We start from the raw sequence: 23,818 nt of genomic DNA on the forward strand, positions 1-23,818 counted from the left end.
TTTATTTCTGGCTTATTTCACTTAGCATAATATTTTCAAGGTTCATACCTGTTGTAACATGCTCATTCCTTTTTATGGCTGAATAATATTCCATTGCATAGAAATACCACATTTTGACATTTTGTTTATCCATTTTTTCAGTGCTAATTTATTTTGCTTGTTTGTTTTTAAGATTATTCTGACTATGGTGTAGGGAATGGCCTATGGTAGGAGGGATTTTATAGAGGGGGCAAGAGTAGAAGAAATTTTAATGAATTTGGAAGGTAATATGAATTTGGATATGGAACTCAGATGGTAGCCTTGGATTGTAAGAAAGGAAACACTTATCAAGGAACTACCTTTTGCCAGATACTTATTGTTATATACACAATTTCATCTAATCATCACTACACCAATGGAATAGGTAAGTAGCCCCATTTTCCCATATGGAAACTAAGTTCAGAGAGTTAAACCAAATTTCCAAAGACTTAGAAAAAGTAAATGGCAAAAGACAAGTGCACAGTTATAGATGAAATTTGAACACACACACACACACATACACACACGCAAGTGAACGGCAAAGCCGGGATTCAAAGCCAGGTCTGTTTGCCCATAAAACTCCAGCTCTTTCTACTCTGCTATGATGTTTCCAGCTCAAAATTAGCAAACAAAATACTTTTAAAATTTCATTCTAAATGATAAAATAATATGCCATAATATAAAATGCATAATTTGTTTAACTATGTTAACTTTTATCTTGCCTCTATATTTTTGCTCCTATAAGTAGAAAAGTGGTAAATATTTTATATATTATTTTACCTCATTTCTGATGACTTCCTTGTCTGAATTCCTAAATTTCTAGAAAAGTCAAAGATTATGGATATTTTGAAATCTCCAAATATATAATATCAATGTATTGTTTGCACCATTTTATACTCCCACTTAACCCAAACCAGAATTAAATATTTTTTAATCTGCCAATTTGATAACCAAATTTTCAGTCCATTGTTTAATTCATATTTCCTGTAATTACTAGTGAAGTTAAACATCTTTACATGTTTATTAGCCTTTTTAATTTCTTCTTTTGTGAATTATCTGTTCACTTCCTTGCCCATTTTCCTACATGGTGTTAATATTTTTAGTGACTTGTAAGAGCTCCTTATACAGGAAGGCTATTAAGACTGTCTTCACCAATTATTTCAAACAACTTTTCCCAATGTGTTTTTTACATACAATTTATTTTTTATTGTAAGCATAGCATACATACAAGAGGGAATTTCCAAGTATCCACTGCTGCATAACAAACTACATAGTGGCTTAAAACAACAAAAATGTACTCTATCTCATAATTTCATGAGTCAGAAATTCAGGTAGGTGTTGGCTAGGGAGTTTTTTCTGTTTTCATGGCATACTCATCGGACAGATGGGCTAATGTGAAAGGCCCAAAATGGTTCTACACCCACATGACATACATCTAGTGCCTTGGCAAGGACAGAAGGAAGGCTGGGCTCTTTGGCATCGCCAGCTGGAACACCTGTATGTGGCTTCTCCAACATGATGTTCTCAGTACAGTCAGACTTCTTTCTTGGAGGCTCAGGGCTCCAAAAGACAGTGTCCCAGCAAACAAGATAGCAGTTCTATGACATTTTCTGACTCACTCCAGAAGTTTCAGAGTATCACTTCCACTGTCCTCTGTAGGCCAAAGCAGTCGTAAGCCCCTTCAGATTCAGGGGGAGAGAACCCAGAGGAGTGTCAAAGAATGTGTAGCCATCTTTTAAAACCTCCATAGATGTCCGGCGCTGCCCCGCTCGGTCCCCGGTTCCCGGCCGGCGAGGGGAAACAGGGAAGGAGAGAGAGAGATGCAGACTGCGCGAACTAACCTGGTCATGAATCACGACTCGAACCACACGGCAGTTGTGAAAGCAAGCCCTTTACTACAGCTAGATGAACATTCTGTGTTACTGGTTCCCACACGGGGCACGGCGCCTCGTGGGAGAGCAGCCTCGATGTGGCCGTCAGGCACGGCTCCTTGTGGGCTGTCTCACCCTACCCCGTCCGGGTAAGACCTTTTATACACAATTAACAACCAATAAGCTTCTAGGCTAGTATCGCGTATACAGGATTTCGATTGGTAGGAGCGGGTGGCGGATACATGCGTCACTATGCGGAAACAGGATGCAGGCGCCATCTTGGCTCACTCGATGGGCGGGGGTAACTTTAGAGCAGGCTGCAGCGCATACGCTAGGCCCGATTCGGGAGGCGGCTTTCCACATCTCCCCCTTTTTTTATTTATTTTTGACCCAGTGTCTCCAGTGATGAGCGTGCTCCCGTGAACCCAAATGGTTCACAACCTCTTTGGTGCTTTGGGGAGTCTGGACTAGGCCTCAGCCATCCAGCGGCGGAGCCTCTAGCACCAACCAGAATGCTCACGTCATATGGAGACCGGAGAGTCCGTAAGCTGGAAGCAACGTGACTCTCCCTGCAGTGCTTTGCCTGGCAACTGGGGAACAACGACGGGGGCAGGAACAGCAGTAACCAGAGTCGGGGGTGTCACTAGGTGTCTCTGTGCAATGGCTAGGGTCCAGTCTGGCCACAACTAGGACTCTGCCCTAGAGACCCACCTGAGACAAAATTATGACTACTGGTGTCGCCTTTTACACCCGAGAAACAGCCATGCGATTCGCTACAAATTTTGCTCCAAAGCGCCCCACCTGAGGCGACCAGGAAGGGGTATGGTTAATAAATCGGTCACTATCGGGGGTAACAGAGGTGGGAGTCATAGCCATCATAGTGGTAACACGCAATTGCTGCTGCGCTTGAAACAGGCGTTCTAGCAAACATTTAACAACGACTAATCCCACCAATAATCCCACTGCAATGAGGATCCAATTAGTTAAATTGGGCCAAGAGAACCAGGAAGAAACACTGTGCAATAGTTTCTGTAGAACCTCGCCTAACCCGGAGAGATCGACTTTAACGGGTTTTAACTTGATCCCCCCAATTGTGTCTAAACTAGATTCCACCTGTTGGGAGAGATTAACAAATTCAGGAAAATATGACCTTTTCAGCCAATCAGAGACTCTGGAAATGCTTCCGGTCACGTTGGCCCTGACAGGAGTGACACAGAGTTTAACCGTAAGCCACCGGGTGTCACATGTTTGCTGAAGCACTCTCCAGAGTCCATCTATTTCCAGTCCAAGTTCATCTATCTCCGCTTGGAGTTTCTGAATGGCCTGGAAATTTAAGTTCAGCATCTGATTGTGGCGGCGTAGCACGTCTCGGGTAAGGTTGACCAAGCCATTTACCGTTTCCATCGTTATGGCGAGCTGCCGATCTGTCCATGCTTGTAGCACAGCCTGCCCGATCGTTGGGACAAACAAAGAGGAAGCTACACTGGCAGCATTCGATAGCCATTCTTTTATGCCTCTTGGACGCCTAGACTTAGAGAAGGGGATATTGTTAAGTGAAACAACTTGAGAAACAGGGCCAACCCAGTCGGTTGCCTTGACGGGGAGCCAGACATAACTTGGGCGATACACTAGGATAGCGGGGCGGCGAGGCATCCGGGTCTTTGGAACGGTTGCAGACTGTAGGAGGAAGCCCTGGAAGGAAAAGGCACCTTTGAGTCTCCTTTTTACTCAAGATCCCTTCACAAGACTGGCGGCTCTTCCCTGTAACGTTAAGAAATTCAAGCAAGACTCCCTTACTTAACTCGCCATTACCAGTTTCACAAGTAGCATTCGCCGCAACTGTGGTGTTGACAACCTTGACAGAGAGGTTAGCAAAAGAGAGGATCATTGGTGAGGGGGAAGGACTCGTTGAAGCTTGTGGAGGAAATATAGTTCCACTAAAAAGAAAAAGGCAGATTAGAAGGATTGCTATAGGAGAGCAAAGAACAGAGTTACCGATCCTCTTTTTGGGCAACCGCGGGGTGGTCAGTCCTACTATTATCGTCTTGTCGGTCGTCGCCATCATCAGCAGGGTCGGAGGCTTGGTCTAATGGTTCAGGTTGTATATTCGTTGGCGTTTCTGACAGCTGTTCCTTGGCTTCTTCAGGTGATGTCACGGTTCTCACCAGTCTTTCCGGAACCCACACTGGTTGACGTCCTGGTTCCTGGGGAAAAACACAAACAGAGCCTCTGGCCCAGCTGAGCACCGGGTCAGGGCCTTTCCACTGCCCCGACAGGACATCCTTCCAACGGACTAGACCTCTATGCGGAGGACTCGGGGTGGTGTGTTGCAGGGCAGATGTCATTCCTTGTGAATTTTCGTTTAAAAAATTATATGTGAGCAAGGCTACAGACAGTCGAGCTTTTGGGGACAGGCCGTGGCCTATACCCTCTTTCTGTTTTTTAAGCAAGTCTTTGAGAGATCTGTGCGCTCTTTCAATGATTCCTTGCCCCTGAGGGTTATAGGGGATGCCATGTTTTAATTGGACATCCATGTTGTCACAAAATTTTTGGAAGGATTTACTAGTGTAGGCAGGCCCGTTATCCGTCTTTAACGTCTTTGGCTTACCCCAAGCTGCCCATGCAGCAAGGCAGTGTGCAATGACGTGGGAGACTCTTTCTCCTGGTTCAGCAGAGGCAAATAAAACTTGGGAGCATGTGTCCACCGACACATGTAAGTACTTGATCTTACCATACTCTGAATGATGAGTGACATCCATCTGCCAAGTATCCCCTGGGGTGAGACCCCTAGGGTTGACCCCAACCGAGGGGACTGCTCTCTGCTCTGCACAATTGTTGCAGGCTCGGACAATATCTCGAGCAGCTGCACGTGGTATGCTGAACCGCTTAGCTAGGGTACCTGCATTGATGTGAAACTTGGCATGGAATTCTCGGGCTTGTTGATACGGTACCAGCGTCGGAAAGATGTGCAGCTGTCGAGTGGCTACATCTGCGCTATGGTTCCCCTGGGCCATAGGGCCAGGCAAACCTGTGTGGGCTCTAATATGGGTTATGTAAAAAGGGTGTTGCCTGGTCCATATAACCTCCTGTAGTTTGGCAAAGAACGTCCTTACTGTAGAGGAATGTTTAACAATGCCCACCGTTTCTAAAATTTGTACAGAGTTCACAACATAAGCAGAATCCGAGACGACATTTAAGGGCTCGGAAAGGCTTTCCAGGACTGCAATGATAACCTGCAGTTCTACCCATTGAGGCTTTTGTGGTTGGAAGAGCACTGTTTTAGGAGTGTCCCCCTCCACACAATACGCCCCTGTTCCAGAGCTGGAGCCGTCCGTGTATACGGTGGGGGCGCCTGCTAGTGGCCTAGGAGAGGTTACTTTGGGAAAAATCACTGGGTGCCGGGTGACAAACTGCAAGAGAGGAGCCTTAGGGAACTGATTGTTAATGGGACCAAGAAATGTACACCGGAGAATGGCCCATTGATCTATGCATCCGGTGAGTATCTCAAGCTGCTGGGAAGAATAAGGCACCCTGAGATTTTTGGGCTGCTGACCGAAATGCTGCACAGCCCTTTTAATGCATTCTAGGGCCAAGTCTGCAACCGCTGTAGGATAGTGCTCTAGGACTTTTTTGGGGGAAACTCCAGGGTGGACCCAGAGCAGCGGCCCCCGCTGCCACAGTACCGCAGTGGGCTGTAATTCTGTCGGCAGCACACAGGCTTCAAAAGGCTCATCAGGGTCTATTCTCTTCAATGCAGCGCCACTGAGCGCCTGTTCCACCTGGCATAGTGCTCGCCTTGCCTCTGGAGTGAAGCTTCGAGGTGAGTTTATATTAGAATCCCCCTTCAACAGGTCGAACAAAGGTGTTAGTTTGACATTGGGTATTTTTAGGTATGGACGGATCCAATTGATATCCCCCATGAGTTTTTGTAGATCATTGAGAGTGTGTATATTGTCTAGCCTGAGAGACACCTTTTGGGGGGAAACATGAGTGGGTGCGACTTTCGCCCCCAGGAAAGTGGTAATGTCAGTCATTTGGATTTTTTCAGGGGCAATCTCTAGGTTAGCTTCTCTAAGACTAAGGACTAAATGTGACAAAACTGTTTTAAGAAGATCTGTGTCTCTATGGGCTAAGAGAATGTCATCCATATAATGGATGATTTTCACTTGAGGGAACTGCTGCCGAGTGCTAGCTAGCTTCGCAGCGACATACAGCTGGCACATGGTAGGACTATTAGCCATGCCTTGGGGCAGGACTGTCCATTCAAAGCGTTGACAGGGCTCCTCTTGATTACTAGAGGGCACAGTAAAGGCAAACTTAGGGGTGTCTTCAGGGTGGAGCGGAATAGAAAAGAAGCAATCTTTCAGATCTATGATGAAAATCGACCAGTGCTCCGGTAATGCCGAGAGGAGGGGCAGTCCCATCTGAACGGGCCCTAAAGGCTCCATGCAATCGTTAATAGCTCTTAGATCATGTAGCAGTCTCCATTTACCAGATTTCTTTTTTATTACGAATATAGGGGTGTTCCACGGTGACGTGGAAGGGGCGATATGGCCCTTTTCTAGTTGTTCTGATACTAGGGCGTGCAACGCTGCAAGTTTTTCCTGTGGCAAGGGCCACTGAGGCACCCACACCGGAGCCTCGGTTTTCCATTTTAGTTTTATAGGTGTGGGTGGGAATCTCTCCTCAGTGGCCCCTATGAAAAACCCAAGCCTCGTCTGTCAGACTTGGGGGCAGCTTGTATAGGCTCCGCACGTCCGTGCAGTGAAGCTCCTAAACCCTTGCCGGGGGTATACCCCATTTCTTTTAGCAGTCGCTTAGAGGTTGGGGAGTAGCCGCTAATTAAAGTAACGTCCATTTGGGTCAGAATGTCTCTTCCCCACAAAGACACAGGCAGGGCTAATACATAAGGCTGGAAACTGCCTTGGTGTCCTTAATCATATGATTCGTGCCGATTGCCACCTTGGGGATTGATAATAACCGGGTACATTTCTGAGACTGGCTGCGGCTCAAGTGGCTGGTAGCCACCCAGCATGCCAAAAGGTCTAAATGTTGTGAAAGGGTTCCATCTCCAGAAATGTCTCCCACCACTACCTAATGGCAAAGGGTCCTGAGGGCCTGTATACTCGGGCGGGGGGTACGGCAAAGGTTGCCCCTCCCCTGACCGACCCATCGGGGTTTCCGGGTCTGGCAGCAAAGGATAATTACATTTACTGGGCATGGCCACTAGAGGGAGCTCTCGGCAAGGTCCTTTGGTGGGACCGCCCAAGGCGTCAGTTGGGAGCTGGGGTGTCCCTGGGGGTGCAGCGGTAGACATTGGCGGGGCGGAAGGCTCCCACTCAATTAGCGGGGATGCTTCCGCCTTCTCGTCAGTATCGCTATCTGACTCTGAGTCAGAGTCACTGGACTCCGGCGGTTTGCCCTTACAGGAGCCGTCCGCTGACGAAACTGACTGGGTTTCTTGGAGCGCGCACCGTGCTTCTTGCAAGACAGAGGACGGGCTTAGGCCGGTAGCCGATTCTAGTTCAAGGACCGCACGGACGGTCTCCCATATGGGTACTAGAATCGGGTCCATACACACGCCCGTCTGGCGCGCTCGGTCTATGTCGCGACCGAGCTTCATCCAAGAGGGTAGGCTAAGGCTGCCGGTGCAGGCAAACCAAGGGGCAAAAGTATCAACATCATCAAGAAAACGCTGAAGGGAGCTTTTCCTGACCGAGATACCCCGTTGTTTCAAAAGGTTCTTTAAGGGAGCTAAGAGAGGTGAACTTCCGGACTGCCCCATGATTGCAGTCGGCACTATACTTCAGTCACTCGGAGAGCTCTTCCGAGTCCCCCGGGGTCACCTGAAAACCCACGGGCCCTAACTATCATGTAATAAGACGCACTCACCTTCTCGCGTTGATCAGGCGCGGGAAGTCCGCCGTAAGCTCGACGCGCAGCGCTGCTCTCCTCACAGAGGGACCGTCGAGAGCGAGGCAGGAGGAGGAGCTTCCCCGTACGGGCCACCACTTGTCCGGCGCTGCCCCGCTCGGTCCCCGGTTCCCGGCCGGCGAGGGGAAACAGGGAAGGAGAGAGAGAGATGCAGACTGCGCGAACTAACCTGGTCATGAATCACGACTCGAACCACACGGCAGTTGTGAAAGCAAGCCCTTTACTACAGCTAGATGAACATTCTGTGTTACTGGTTCCCACACGGGGCACGGCGCCTCGTGGGAGAGCAGCCTCGATGTGGCCGTCAGGCACGGCTCCTTGTGGGCTGTCTCACCCTACCCCGTCCGGGTAAGACCTTTTATACACAATTAACAACCAATAAGCTTCTAGGCTAGTATCGCGTATACAGGATTTCGATTGGTAGGAGCGGGTGGCGGATACATGCGTCACTATGCGGAAACAGGATGCAGGCGCCATCTTGGTTCACTCGATGGGCGGGGGTAACTTTAGAGCAGGCTGCAGCGCATACGCTAGGCCCGATTCGGGAGGCGGCTTTCCACACATAGAGTATAAAATCTTTTAAAGAATAAAACAAACTCCCCTTCACCTTTTAATTTTGTTCATTATATTTTTATATGCAGATGGTTTTTACATGTCTTTCTTTTCTTCTTTGCAGCTTCTTCCATTGCTTTGTAATTCATGTTTAAAAATTATTTTCAAAGTGCATGCCTACAAAATCAAACACATTATCAATTAATATATTGGGAGAAATAAACTTTGGTCTTCAGGTTCCTTAAGTAATATGTATGGTGGTTAGATTCATTTAGTTTATTTTTTAGCCCTCTTCACCCTTACATTTCCATCAATAAGACATTTGAAAATTCATCTAGAACATGCAGGTTAGGCCATATATTCAATTATACAGTTGCTGATGGAGAAGAAAAATCTGACTGAATAGTTTTTGCTTAGTACTTCATCATTTCTGTTGAAATTCTTCCAAATGAACTGAAATAGTTCATTCTTCCAAAACAAACTGAAATAGGAAGCACTACATATTACCCGTGCTGCTAATAGTTCTCTTCTGAACCAATGATGCTTGGATATTGAATAATCTGATTCTTTTCATAAATGGTGGTTATAGGGTTGAAGTATTCTTTCTTACAGTGTTATGGATGGCAAAATAGAATAAAAAGCATCATCACATAAAAGCAGCAAAACAAGTTTTTGAGTTAATAATTACTTTAAAGAATATTATTCTGCTCAGTGAGGAAAGAACATGTTTTAATCATACAAGACAAACAATAAATGCTAAATGATGCTTGGCTCGTGTTCTAAAAATGGCGATTGAGGGCTCTTCATTTTTTTTCTGCTCTCAATATTGTATTTCAAAAAAAGAGTTTGGTCATCTACCTGGATGTGTATCTGTGAATGCTGTGCAGAGTAAACTGATTAAATGTGTGACAGTCACATAATAGTGATCTTCAGCATTTCTGTTTTTCCCACATCTTTCTGTTTTACTTTCCCCACATCCCAACAGAAAAAATGAATTTTGGAGGAAGAAAGCATTGGAAGAAATCTTGCTGTTTAATGCATTTACTCATCACGAGGGCAGGGGCTGTATCTACTTTTTTTTCAATATTTTACCCCAATATTAAGTATTGTACCTTGCACATAGTTGGCAGTCAATAAATGTTTATGGAAGAATTTATGCAGAGAGGCACAGAAATATTTATCTGCCTGTTCCAGCTATCCAGTCTGAATCTGGAGGGTTTCTGCTGCATGGGGGCAGTTGCTTGTGGAGTACCTCCTTTATATCTGTCTCTGTTACCTGCCAGCCTTCCTCAAGGAGTCATACCACAGGAGCAATGGACTGCAAAAATCAAGCTCTTGAGTTCATTTACCTTCATTGAACTTCATTGCTAGAGATAATTTGAGATCCCACAGCTTTCCAGAGACAAAAGGTTCTCAAATCACCTATGGCTAACCCAAGTTTATTTATGTCTGAATATCCACAAGTTGAGCCAAAGTTCAGAACGCGGCTGTATCCACCTTTCAGGCCTGAAACACGTGCTGCTGACTCCACAGGGAAGGCCAGATGCCAGAGCCTGAGCCTGTGCTTCACGGGCACTCCTGTTTTATAGACATTCAGCTGCGAGAGGACATTCAAGAGCTTCTTCATTTCATTGTTCAATACCAAAAAACAGATCGGTTCTACAACTGCGCACTCTAAATGGTAGTCACTGGCCAAAAAAGGCTATTTAAAATCAAATTAATTAAAATGAAATAAAACTAAAAATTCGATTCCTTGTTTACACTAGTCACATTTCAAGTAATCAGTAACCACATGTGGCCAGTGGCTATCTTATTGAACAGTGCAAGTACAGAACATTTCCATCATCACAGAAAGTTTTATTAGACAATTCTGCTCTAGAATATACCACTTGTATCATATTGCAGCAATTGTAAATTGTATACCCAGTTCTACTCTTATTTCTTAATCAACCAATTCTGGCTTTCAAATCTTTTTGTTTATCTAAATGTCTGAAGCTGTTCCTGTTTAAATCTTTTTTGACTAGCAAATGTAGATAATATTTCCTAAGCAAGTCCCCGTGAAACATACCAAAACAAAACAGAGTATCTACTTACTGAAAACAGAGTTAAATTTCTGAAATTAAATTTAAAGTACAGTCCACTACAATTAGTCTAAATTAGAATTGAAAAGTCTAAATTATAGATGATTTAGAAAGTATATTCAATCAATTTAATTGTACCAAAAGCTCAAACAAAAACCTGGAAGTGTTGCCAAATTAACCTATCAGATTCAATTTGATAAATAATTAAGAATAATTTCTAACTCAAATACTATTATATGCAAACTGGATGGAAAATGTGTTGTTCTAAGGGTTCACTTTTCTTCAATAAACCTGACTCTTCTCCCTCAGGTATTACTCCCTCATGAATTTGTTTAACACATCCCTTTTTTAACAATAAATGCCAAAATCCTTTCTCAGTTATCTCAAATCATTATTAAGGGGAATTGAATTATTAAGAGCTTAGCCCATAATATGACCATAATAATGCAATAAAGATGTACAATAAATTGTTTATTTGGACTAAAACTATATTTATAGTATAAGTGTAAAAATAAATTACTGCCTATCTGCATTGAAACAAAACAAAACAAAAAACTATTCTCTCCCTAATCAGCATATAATGATCTCCAATGTCCCCTAAAGATCACTCCAATTTTGGTAAATAATAGCATTTTCATTGAAGTATGGTTTTCTACATTCCTATTTTGTAATGTCTCTTATGATTCAAAAACAATACATTTTGACAGTAATTCAGCTTCTTACTGTCTTTCCAATTTGTAAAAGTGTCTTCCTTTTTCTACTTCAGGTGCTGTTCCAGAAGTGGAGCAGTGAGTGGTGAAGAAACAAAAACCACCAGCCCCAGGCGTTCCCCCGGCAGGCACAAGCAAGGGCATTGGTCCTCAATTCCACAGACCCGTCAAGTCTAAATGTAAGTTTTAGAAGCAATGAAGGGCGGGGCAGCGACCGACGGGTGGTCCGCGGGCGAAGGGGCCGCTGTCGCTGAGGCGGCCTTCCTCGGTAGCTGTTCCTGGCGGATCTGGGAGCGGGTTGGCAGGCACTCAAGTATCAGGTATCAGCTCTTTTCTGCGTCAGATCTCTCATCTACTTCTCCACGGCTGTACAATCCTTGAGACCATATCTATTAACACCAGATTTTTAAATCCTAGATAGTAAAATACATGTGGAGAGTGTGATTTTAGCTGATTTTTAAGTCCAAGCATGTTGAGAAGAGTCTTAGAATAATCATTTCCATAGGATCTGACTAGATATCCAAATGTTCACCAGATGCTTACAGCTAGATTTTGCAGAGGAAAATTGCTAGCTTAAGCTTCTTTTCATGATTCAGTGGAGAGCTTTAAGTAATAAAAGATCTGGAGATTTGTAAAATAAATAATTCCTGTGCAAATGGGAAAGTTAAAATAATCTTATCATCTCCCAGTCATGTCTATATGTGCTTTCCTACCATTATCATATTTCTCTTAAGAATTCCAAAATTTTTTATGGCTGATATTTTTTTTTTTTTTTTTTTTTTTTTAGAACAGTATTTGGCATGTATTGAACATCATATATATATATATATATATTTTTTTTTATATTCCAGTAATAAAATTTATTTGATCCAGAGCACCCAACAATAGTTTTGTGGTTACAGGTGAAGATGGATGATGAAGGCAACGTGATTCATTTGTCACATCATCCCAAAGAGATAAATGCCTACATCTTTAAAGAAATACAAAAGAAAGTTGGTGATTTTAATAATAGAGAGAGAGGTTTGACAAGTTTTCATTTTAGTTCAAGGCAATTTTTTCTTTCAAGAGAAGATATTTATCTCTACATTTTGTCTCATTTAAGTAATTATTACATGCGATTTCTCCATAAAACATTATTAAAATTTCTATTTATCATATCTTTGATAGCCACTTTTTGATGATATCTGTGTTCTGGTCCAGTTATTTCCAGGAAGCTGGTAATGTATTTTATAGTACCAATATTCTGTTTAACACAAGTTAAAATCACTATAAAAACAACTGGATGTGATTGTCTTTCCCCTTAGCAGACAGATATCTTAATTTCGCTCTTACACCCTGTACTATGAATAAATTGCAAGGGCTTCCCAAATCCTTGGATCATTGAAGATGGATACTGGCAGGGACTGGAGCACTTGAGCCTCTTCTTGCATCTCTCCTCCCAGGTTCTGCCTCTATTGTCAGGCTTATCCGCCTCTATTGTAATGTGTATCTGTCTATTCCACTAGATTGGGAGCTCTTTGAAGGCAGGAACCATGGCTAGTGTTAAGACAAGTTCCAAGTAGATGACTAATAAATGCTTGATGAGTGAGTAAATTATTTCCTTTGCACTGAAATACTGCCCTCCCCCACCCTCTTGTTCCTCCCTCTATACAATCCGACCTTCCTTCATTTTCCCATAAACTACCCCAGATCTTTCTCCTTTCAACCTTTACTTCTTTTTTTTTTTTTATTTTTTTTTTTATTTTTTTTTTAATCATCATTTTATTGAGATATATTCACATACCACGCAGTCATACAAAACAAATTGTACTTTCGATTGTTTACAGTACCATTACATAGTTGTACATTCATCACCTAAATCAATCCCTGACACCTTCATTAGCACACACACAAAAATAACAAGAATAATAATTAGAGTGAAAAAGAGCAATTGAAGTAAAAAAGAACACTAGGTACCTTTGTCTGTTTGTTTGCTTCCCCTACTTTTCTACACATCCATCCATAAACTAGACAAAGTGGAGTTTGGTCCTTATGGCATTCCCAATCCCACTGTCACCCCTCATAAGCTACATTTTTATACAACTGTCTTCGAGATTCATGGGTTCTGGGTTGTAGTTTAATAGTTTCAGGTATCCACCACCAGCTACCCCAATTCTTTAGAACCTAAAAAAGGTTGTCTAAAGTGTGCGTAAGAGTGCCCACCAGAGTGATCTCTCGGCTCGTTTTGGAATCTCTCTGCCACTGAAGCTTATTTCATTTCCTTTCACATCCCCCTTTTGGTCAAGAAGATGTTCTCCATCCCACGATGCCGGGTCTACATTCCTCCCCGGGAGTCATATTCCACGTTGCCAGGGAGATTCACTTCCCTGGGTGTCTGATCCCACGTAGGGGGGAGGGCAGTGATTTCACCTTTCAAGTTGGCTTAGCCAGAGGGAGAGGGCCACATCTGAGCAACAAAGAGGCATTCAGGAGGAGACTCTTAGGCACAAATACAGGGAGGCCTAGCCTCTCCTTTGCAGCAACCGTCTTCCCAAGGGTAAAACTTATGGTAGAGGGCTCAACCCATCAAACCACCAGTCCCCTATGTCTGTGGTCATGTTAGCAACCATGGAGGTGGGGTAGGCGAATACCCCTGCATTCTCCACAGGCTCCTCAAGGGGGCACTACATCTTTTTTTTTTTTTTCCTTGTTTGTCTTTTTTCTTTTTTTTTTTTTTTTTTTTTTTAACTTTCCCTTCTTTTTTCAAATCAACTGTATGAAAAAAAAAGTTAAAAAGAAAACAAACATACAATAAAAGAACATTTCAAAGAGACCATAGCAAGGGAGTAAGAAAAAGACAACTAACCTAAGATAACTGCTTAACTTCCAACATGTTCCTACTTTACCCCAAGAAAGTTACATAATATAGCAACATTTCAGTGAACTTGTTCCTACTACATCCATCAGAAATTAACAGACCATAGTCATTTCTGGGCATCCCCAGAACGTTAAATAGCTTATCTGTTCTTCTTGGATTATTGTTCCCCCTTCCTTAATTGCTCTCTACTGCTAGTTCCCCTACATTCTACATTATAAACCATTTGTTTTACATTTTTCAAAGTTCACATTAGTGGTAGCATATAATATTTCTCTTTTTGTGCCTGGCTTATTTCGCTCAGCATTATGTCTTCAAGGTTCATCCATGTTGTCATATGTTTCACCAGATCGTTCCTTCTTACTGCCGCGTAGTATTCCATCGTGTGTATATACCACATTTTATTTATCCACTCATCTGTTGAAGGACATTTGGGTTGTTTCCATCTCTTGGCAATTGTGAATAATGCTGCTATGAACATTGGCGTGCAGATATCTGTTCGTGTCACTGCTTTCCGATCTTCCGGGTATATACCGAGAAGTGCAATCGCTGGATCGAATGGTAGCTCTATATCTAGTTTTCTAAGGAACTGCCAGACTGACTTCCAGAGTGGCTGAACCATTATACAGTCCCACCAACAATGAATAAGAGTTCCAATTTCTCCACATCCCCTCCAGCATTTGTAGTTTCCTGTTTGTTTAATGGCAGTATGGCTGATATTTTATAGTTAAAAATTATGAGCTATAATGAAGAAATGATTATTTTCAGATGATTGAAGTGACATGTACTAAATTTTCCTGAAGACAGTCTAGGATGTATGAAACATATAACAAACATGGTTTTATTCATATGTGATACTGAATATATCCACAGTAAAAAATAATAATAATAACAGCATGCCAGAATCCCTTTCATTCCTTGATTGATCTGACAGTGGAAGCAATAAAAATATAAAGTACGTCATTAACTTTTGAACTTTGATGGAAAAAAAATCATACCATCCATTACTGACAAGTAGACATTATCTCATAGTATCCATATCCGTTCTATGCTTATTACTATTTCCTGATCTTAAGTGTGACTTTTAGACATGCAACTCAGTATTTCCTAATATATGATAATGCAATGGCTTTTTATAGTCTACTTAATTTTATTTAGTAATTGAAAGAATGAATAATTGATTCCTCAGATTTTTTATTTCTTGATAAGGCTACACCTGTACAAAAAGAAAACCAGAGCATTTAGCCCTATGGTTAAAGTCACATGACTACATTGTCTAAAATGAATCGATTTGGCATTCCTAAAGAAATGAAAATGCATTAATGATTTTCCTAAAGTATTACATTTTTACTATAAGTACCACTAATTATTTTGGCTAGAGTCCATCAAAGCCAGATGCTATCCAAATAAAATATTTATAATGCAAGAACATTGAAGGAAAAATATATGTTCATTTAAGCAGCATGCTATAGGACTCAAACTGATCACATATTTTGGAGAAACTGGTGAGGGAAGCATGATGCTGGTTACATTTATAATGTCAGGATAAGGCTCTGAACTCAATCCAGAGAAACTTTATAATTGTTGCAACCAGCTACAGCCTCAGCTTCTGGATTTCTTATAGCAAATATTGCTGCCAAAAGCACTGATGGGCAGTAAAATATTACAATAATAATATTCAAGTAAATCATAAAAATGAAGAAGGTGGCTAATCCAGGGCAAAAGAGAGGAACTGCTTGTAAAGTTATGGTTGAAATATCAAAAAAACATTTTATTGGACTTTTAAAAATTAAGTTCTTTGTTTTAAAACTAGGGTGCAAAAGCAATAAAATGTAAAGATTACTCAATACACTATTTCATTGAATGGCCAACAGCAATGATTCAGCAAGTGAAAATAAAAATTACTTTTATTCAATGTGGTTGTCAATTCAGGCAGGCCTGAGGCTTATATTTGAGAACTTTCTAATAAAAATAACCAGCTGCATGTCATTTTTTAAGAAAGAATTTGATTGAGAAGAGAATAAAGAACTTTTTGAATGTATATCTGTTACTCAGTGAAAATGAATCTGGCTTGTACTAAATTTCACATAGCATAAAATTAAATATTTTGTGTGCCTTTTAAATTCAACAAAGAAATTCATTTGACCAAATATAGAAAATGACAAAACCCATTTAAATTTGAAAACCATGATAGTCATACAAGTAGGGAAATGGAAATTGATTATGATAAGTAATCCTGTGTGCTCTGCAAAAGTGAAGATGCAACTTTTTAAAAAATGTTTTGAATAATCTGGCATTTTCTTTCTGATCATCTCTTTATTTATGAATATATAGATTCCTGAATCATATGTCATAGACATTCTGGTGGACAGATGCCATATTTTCACCAAGTTTAATATCATCTATCTCTAAGTGATACTTATTATAGAAACAAAGTCCTTTTCCTCATTAAAATACCTAATGTGTCTTACACATGATAGGCAGTTAATAATGTGGGTTGAACTGAATTATTCCTATTTTCTGCTCAGAGATTAATGTGCCTTTTAGATTCATACTAGAGAGATGATGTCTCATACATGAGAATTACTGAGCTACATCAGTAACCAAAACTATATAAGGAAAATCTGCTAAATTGATCCATATCTGTTTTATTAATCAAGCACACTATGGAAGGACTTTCTTGTGGTCATACTATATTCTGGAGATAGACAGGGGAAATCACAGTTCAATTAGAAGTTGTTTGAAACTTTGAGTAATGTGGGGTTTCTATTATATGACAGCAATACAGTCCAATCCTTGATGGCTGCAATTCTGAATACATATAGAGAGAGAGAGATCCCTGTATATATAATTTTACTGCAGAATATTGACAGTGACCAAGAGGACCTTAACTGTTCCATATGGAATTTACTTATTACTACTCCTCTCCTTCTCCAATTTTTTTTTTAAATAAAAAGGGAAAATTTTTTCAAGAAAAAAAAAAACTAGCTTGGTATGAGCAATCTTTAGTTGAAGCAGATGGCTGGAAGTCAGAAGCCCCAGATTCTATCCTTGATTCTCCTACTAACTTGGAATGTGGCCTTGGGCAAGTCATGAGAGGCCATCTACATTAAAAAGAGTAATAATGCCTTACATGTGTATGGAGCTTTATGGTCCAGCAGAGCACTTTCACATACAATATCTTATTTAATCTTCCCTGCAGCCTCCTGAGAGGAGTATAGCAGTTATTAATAATCCTCAGTATAAAGAGTAAGCATTTGAGACACAGGAAACTAAATCGTTTGTTCACAGTCACATCAATATCAAAAGTCAGAGCCAGAAACAGACATTACCATTCCTGGCTGGTTTGCCTCCTTTTCTCTACACCACACTGCTGCCCTCTGGTGCCTCCAGTAGCAGCAAAGCGGAATGACTAGAGCTGTGGTGTCCACTGGGATAGCCACCAGCCACGTTTGGCTATTGAACACTTGAAATGTGGCTAGTCCCAAGTAAGATGTACTGTGCAATGAAATTCACACCGGATTTCTATGACTTAGTATGAAAATAGAGAATGTAAAATATCTCATTAATACTTTTTATATTGTTTGCATATTGAAATGATGATTTTTTGATATCCTGAGTTAAATAAAATGTATTAAAAAGTAATTTGCCTGTTTAATTTTACTTTTGTAATTTGGCTACAGGAAAATATAAAGTTACATATGTGGTTTGTAATATATTTCTATTGGATAGCGCTAGTCTAGAGACTTCCATTGTATGGACCCCACGGTACCAATTTCAAACACCAGTAGTGGGCAATCTCTGTTGTTTGTGCACCTGACTTGATGTGGCTCAGACAAATTTCCAAAGATGCTGTCAAACATAGAGCAGTGTTGATCAGCAGCAAAGACTTATTCATTCTCACACATTAGCCACAAACAGAGAAAAGTTAGGCATAATTAATTGGTACCTCAAATTGCTCATTCATTAAATGGGCTCATTTTGTACTTGCTGAATGCTTGAAAGGCTCACAGGAAAAGTGCCATAGAAGAATAACTACAAATTCTATTTTTGGTTCTGTAACATGCCCTATTTTTAAATATGTTCCCATTAAATATTATGAATGAATAAGGCATTGGACTGTTTGGTTGGCATAGGCAATATAAAATCATAACTACATACAGATATAATATGTAGCAAATTTTCTTCCCCCTGCAAAGTCTTTAAGATATTTTATATATAATCCTTAAACAACTCATTGCTGTTTTGAAAAAATGTAAATGAAAGTCCTCATGAGAAATAGGTTCTTACTTAGGTGAAAAAAGGTTATACAATAAGAAAAAAAAAAAAAACCTAAATTACTCAACGCCAGCATCTATTTCGCATGTGGGCTCAAGCACTGTGCTAAGATTTGGACGAAGATTATCTCAATCTTCACAGGGCTTTGAAAAGCTAGCAACAGGGAGCAGAACCAAGGTCTTAATGATTACTTCCTCTTACTGCTAAGCTATTTGAAATCACAACGCAGCCAACCACAACAGTATTAGAATATTGGGTACTGATTCAGTTTTATTCCTTCTTGCTCATCGAGTGTTTACCTAACACATACAATGGACAGGGAACAATTCTACACACTGAGGGAATATTGAGCAGTAAGACAGAGCTCTGTCCTCAAAAAAGTGCACAAGTTTATTTGAAAAATGCATACTCATAAACAAGATTAAATGAAGGGGAAGATATGTTTACTTGCTAAATGGCAATTTTTTATAATATAAAATAAATCCTCATGGCACCATTCCCCAGTGTGTTAAAACCTGCCTATCGTTGACAAAGCAATATATATATGTAAAAAGAAAAAACTACACAGCATGAATTTTAGAGGTTTGCTTTCCTCTATATGTTAATACCCACTTGGTAGAAAGTGGGCTGTAATTACCTTAAACCTTTTCTGGAACAAGAGGGGGGAAAACCAACAAAGGAGACCTAAATCACAAAATAGTGAAAACAAAAGAGTTTTCTAAGTTTTTATGCAACAATAGTATGTTATCTTTGAAAGTAAAGATTAAAAATTATGTAAATAAGTTAATTATATGAAATTTTAAAAGGAGATTTCAAAATAGAATTTACAACTTGTTGCCAATTTCTTAATGTTCAGGCTTATCTAGAATAAAATAAAAAGAAAAATACTAACAATGGCCAACTCTGGGTGGCAGGATTTTAGATATTTCTATGTCCTTATTTATACTTTTCTGTAAAATTTCCAGAATAATCATATGTTGCTTTTATAATAGATAAATAGAAAAATAACAAAAATAGCATGTTATTATTGTGATCTACTCCAAAACTGGATTGCAAACAAGAAAGACAATAGTTGTCTGGGGGAGGTAAAAAGTAAATTTTGTTCTCAATCACAAAATTCAAAAAAATAATAATACTTTTTTTTAGGTTCTTCTTGTCAGGTGCTATTTCCCTTTCTTCTATTCAAGTTGAAGCAACCTGTAGATTATTCAACTTCTCTAGGCAATTGTATTGGGTTTTCTGGATTTTCTTGAAAAAGCTGTTACCCTCAGCTGTGAACATGAGTGGAAAGATTAAGGTTGGAATATGAGCTCTTAAAGCTCAAAGTTGTTATTTTAACAACTAGAAATGCCAGGCATCAGATAAAATGCATCTCTTACACCTTAAAACAAACTGGCCAGCAGTCATTTCTGATGGCATCCGCTCAAAGTTGGCCTTAGTATTAGCCCTTGAGATGTATAAAATGTCATTTGTGAATATACCATGTAATCAGTTGTTTGATCTTCATAGGGTCTTATTGATCTTAAAAAGTAAGATACAAAGTAGTTTGAAGCATTCTTTTTAAAAAGCTATGAAAAAAACATTTTGTCTGAAAACTCCTTTATTGAAAATGCTAAAATTTTACTACACAGAAAACTCAGAAATGATTTATTTGTGCCATTTAATCACTAACTCATAATGTTAGAACTGAAAGGAGCTTTCTCCTTCTACTTCATTCAAAACCAATACTTTGTCAATGAGAAAACTAAGAAGCAGGAAAAAAAATTTTTTTCTCAGGAAAGAAGTAAAATCTCTCCAAAATATCCCAAAGAATCCAGGAACTTCCAGAAGCTTACCTACCAGACTGTTAATTATAACTTGAATTTTTAGTTTGGTTGTGGGTGCTCCTGTGCAAGGAAGGAAAGATGCTAATATTGACTGTGGAAAGCACAGTCCCAGTGAACACTTACAAGTAAAAACTACAAGTACACCAAATCTGATGATTTCAGACCAAGTCACACACTCATTACTCAACTTCCCTTCTTCAGTGAGTCAGATAATTGAAATGGTCTTGTTTGCCACTTTTCAGACACAAATCACTATTATCATGAGAAATTGGCGATTTCGAAAGTTTCTAAGAGACCAAAGAATAACGAGATGTTCCTGGAGTTAAAAAGAAAAGGATATCGAAATCTTCCTGACTTCATGCATTTATGAAAAAATGCTTATAATAATTAAAAAGTTATATGTCAAGAACACATTTCTCATCCTCTACAAATACATACTTAACTCATATTACAAGTGTACGAGTATAATATATTACAAATATATTATAAATAATATTACCAGTAAAAAGCTCATTTTCTAAGTTCAGTAGCTAAGAAATTGAAATAGTAACACCTGGTTTTAAGGAAAAGAGAACAGTGTATGCACTTATCTGTAAAACAGGGGTAAAAGTAGACGTTCAAAAAGTTGTTTAGGATTAAATCAGCTAATAGATGTAAAATGCTTGTTATAGTACCTAGAACATAGTTATTCAATAGCATTCAATAAATCTTAACATTCAATAATGTTAGCAATTGTTATCAGTATGGTAATACTGCTATACTATTATGAGAACTACTATACTGTTATCAATTATAATGTGGCAGCTCCTACACATGCACCCTTCTCCTCAATCAAACTAAACTCTTGAGATTCCCCACACTGTTTCATGCTCCATGTCCTTGCACATGCTGATCTCTCCTTCCAAATGTCCTTTCCCGACTTCTTTTCTTGGTGAACGCCTACCATCACCCGAAGTTCAGCTCTGAAGCTTCATCCTCTTGGCTGTCTTCCCTAATTCCCACGTCTGACATAGATGCCCCCACCCGTTTCCTTAACCTATGCCTCTCCTAGCAATTAAGAAAATTATTTTTACCCCATTCTCGCAAACCCTCACCACACACACATACATACACATACATACACACAAGCACACAGTAGACTGCAGGGAATCCATAGAAATGTCTGCTGAAATGAATGAACAACTCCAGATTCAATAAATAAGAGCTTTTTTTCATATTTATCAGGTTAGATTGTGTGACTATTGGCCTCAGTTTAGAGGGGAAAAAAGGGAGAAGGGAATGGTGGGAAAAGCTAGGGGATACAGTGTAGCAGTCCTGGGGCCTGGCTCTACCACAAGCCTAACACTGTGGCCTTCACTGAGTCATTTAGCTTCTCTGGACCTCAGTTCCTTCTCAGCAAAATGGAAACATAGAGCAAGGTGTTCTCTGAAGACCTTCCCAGCTCCAACATTTCAGTGATGTTAAACATTGGTTAATCTCAGTGGTTTTTAAATTTTATCAGGCATCAGAATCATCTGGAAGGCTTGCTGAAAACACTGATTCCTGGTCAGCGGGTCTGGGAAGGAACCAAAAAAATGTGCATTTTCTAACGAGTTCCCTAGTGATGCTGAAGCTATCAATGGGGGGACCACACTTTGAGAACCACTGATTATTGTTGTCTGGCTGAGAACACTCCTAATAGGAAAATTTTATTATAGGATGGAGACGTAAACCCAGGCTTCTCTGAGGCTGCCATCAGGAAGACTAGGTGCCTGTGCAGTGAGCCTCAGGGTGGCCACAGAAGACAAGCTTTGCTGCTAAAAAGGTTTGCTAAAGTCCCACCTTGTGGGGAAGGGGCAGTCTGTATTCTCAATGCCATAGGGCAGAGAAAACCCTAATTCCAGTGTTTGATCAATTTGTCAAACTTGCTGCGGCCAAAGTCACATGGCTCACAATCGCCATCTAGTGTCTGTTTCAAATTACTGCATATGGAGACTACTGAACAAATAATGCTTTCATTTGGAAATTGTTTTTTTTTTTTTTACAAAACTATGTCCTAGATGAGAACCCCTAACAATAAACGCTAGTGGCCTCTGGGCTTGTATACATGTGTATCTCGGTACTCTAAAAGTAAACAGGTCACTCTCTGCGGCTCTTTCCTTCTGAGAAGATGGCAGCACAGCCACCCAAGTTTGGGTAATATTTGTCGATCACCCATTGCAGAAGCAGTTTTCAGAAAACTTGTAACTGATCAGAGTATTTCAGATAATTTGAGGATAGACAGTGCCGCAACATCTACTTATGAGATAGGAAACCCTCCTGATTATCGAGGGCAAAATTGCGGGAAGATGCCTGATATTCCTGTGAATCAGGTGGCCCGGCAGGTTACCAAAGAAGACTTTGCCACATTTGATTATATACTATGTATGGATGAGAGCAATCTGAGAGATTTGAATAGAAAAGGTAGTGAAGTTTAAAACTGCAAAGTGAAAATTGAACAACTTATTATTGAGGATCCCTACCATGGGAATGACTCCAACTTTGAGACTGTTTACCAGCAGTGTGTTAGGTGCTGCAAAGCATTTTTGGAGATGTCACAGTAAAGCTGCATCCATTCATTGCGGAAGGCCAACAATGATTCACATTTTAACAGTGATGTTCTAGGTTTTTCAGTCAATCAGTGTGTTAAAAGTGTAATGCTTCATAGCTCTGGCCACAACTTTTTTTCAATTGACTTATTGTTTTTTACCTTAAAAAATAATTGTAGATGGAAATCAATGTTGTGTTTGGCAGAAGAATTAATAAAAATCTTTGATTCAGACAGTTTATGGGGTACATTAAATGTTCTTAAACAAGTTGGACCTCTTATCTTGCCCCAATTGCAAAAATAGTGGAACAAACAAAATAGTAGAACCACAAAATACTAAGTTCTGTGTGTGTTTTGTAACAAGCATTTCTTTCCAGTGTTTAACCTTAAGGTACTAATCCAGTGATGGCTAGCATTCTAACATGCTTAACAAGTAATTGAAACATCACTTTCAGGCCCAAGTCAATATCTGAGCCCGTTGAGACTTTTAAATAATCTACGTCTTCATTAAGTAGATATGTATAACTTGATGGCCAGATGTCCTTTATTCACCTATACTACCTCTCTTTTTTCCCCAGGGCATCTTACTGAATTAGAAATCCCTAGTCATAGGGCTTCATAATCTTGATTGGAAGTATTTTGATTCACACATACCCAGAGTGCATACTTGTATGTTAGGGGATAGGGAAAAAAATGATTTATGGTATGGAATGAATCTTCAGCATTGTTCTTAATTTTTGTTTATCTAGTTTATTTCATGAGGAAGTCAGTTTATTGCTCCCATTTGGACCACCTTGCCTCTGAAAATTGATATCCAGAAAGGACACTGTATGCTGTTTCATCTTATGCTTACTTTTGATAAATGTGCCTGTTTTATATGCACATATAACCCAAATGTCAAATATTACATTTTGGGTTAGATGGGAAAAATAGTTTAAAAAGCTGGAAAAGGAGAATTCTGTTATGTTGAAGTCCTTAAACAATATGTTAAGTGTTCTTTTATCACTGTTTCATTTATAGGAGAATATAGGTAATTTCTGTGTACTTTGAGATAACTGTAATTTCAAATTCATTTGGATATATATCAAAAAAGGTTGTTTTCAAAATAAACTGGGGAGTATAAAAATA

At 40.0% G+C, this 23,818-nt stretch overlaps 1 protein-coding gene across 4 annotated transcripts in view; it reads left to right on the forward strand.

Moving 5' to 3' along the window:
• Positions 1 to 23,818, forward strand: part of COL8A1 (collagen type VIII alpha 1 chain) — a 156,723-nt gene that overhangs the window by 84,062 nt on the left and 48,843 nt on the right. For 3 of the 4 annotated variants that reach the window (XM_037834365.1, XM_037834354.1, XM_037834374.1), the window contains exon 2: positions 11,223 to 11,345. The gene's annotated coding sequence lies outside the window, so the exon portion shown is untranslated. Of the gene's footprint in view, positions 1 to 11,222; positions 11,346 to 21,821; positions 21,929 to 23,818 lie in introns of all 4 variants that reach the window. The other variant, XM_037834359.1, reaches the window with a different exon arrangement.

The sequence above is a fragment of the Choloepus didactylus genome, chromosome 1, assembly GCF_015220235.1.
Source record: "Choloepus didactylus isolate mChoDid1 chromosome 1, mChoDid1.pri, whole genome shotgun sequence".
Taxonomy (NCBI): domain Eukaryota; kingdom Metazoa; phylum Chordata; class Mammalia; order Pilosa; family Megalonychidae; genus Choloepus; species Choloepus didactylus.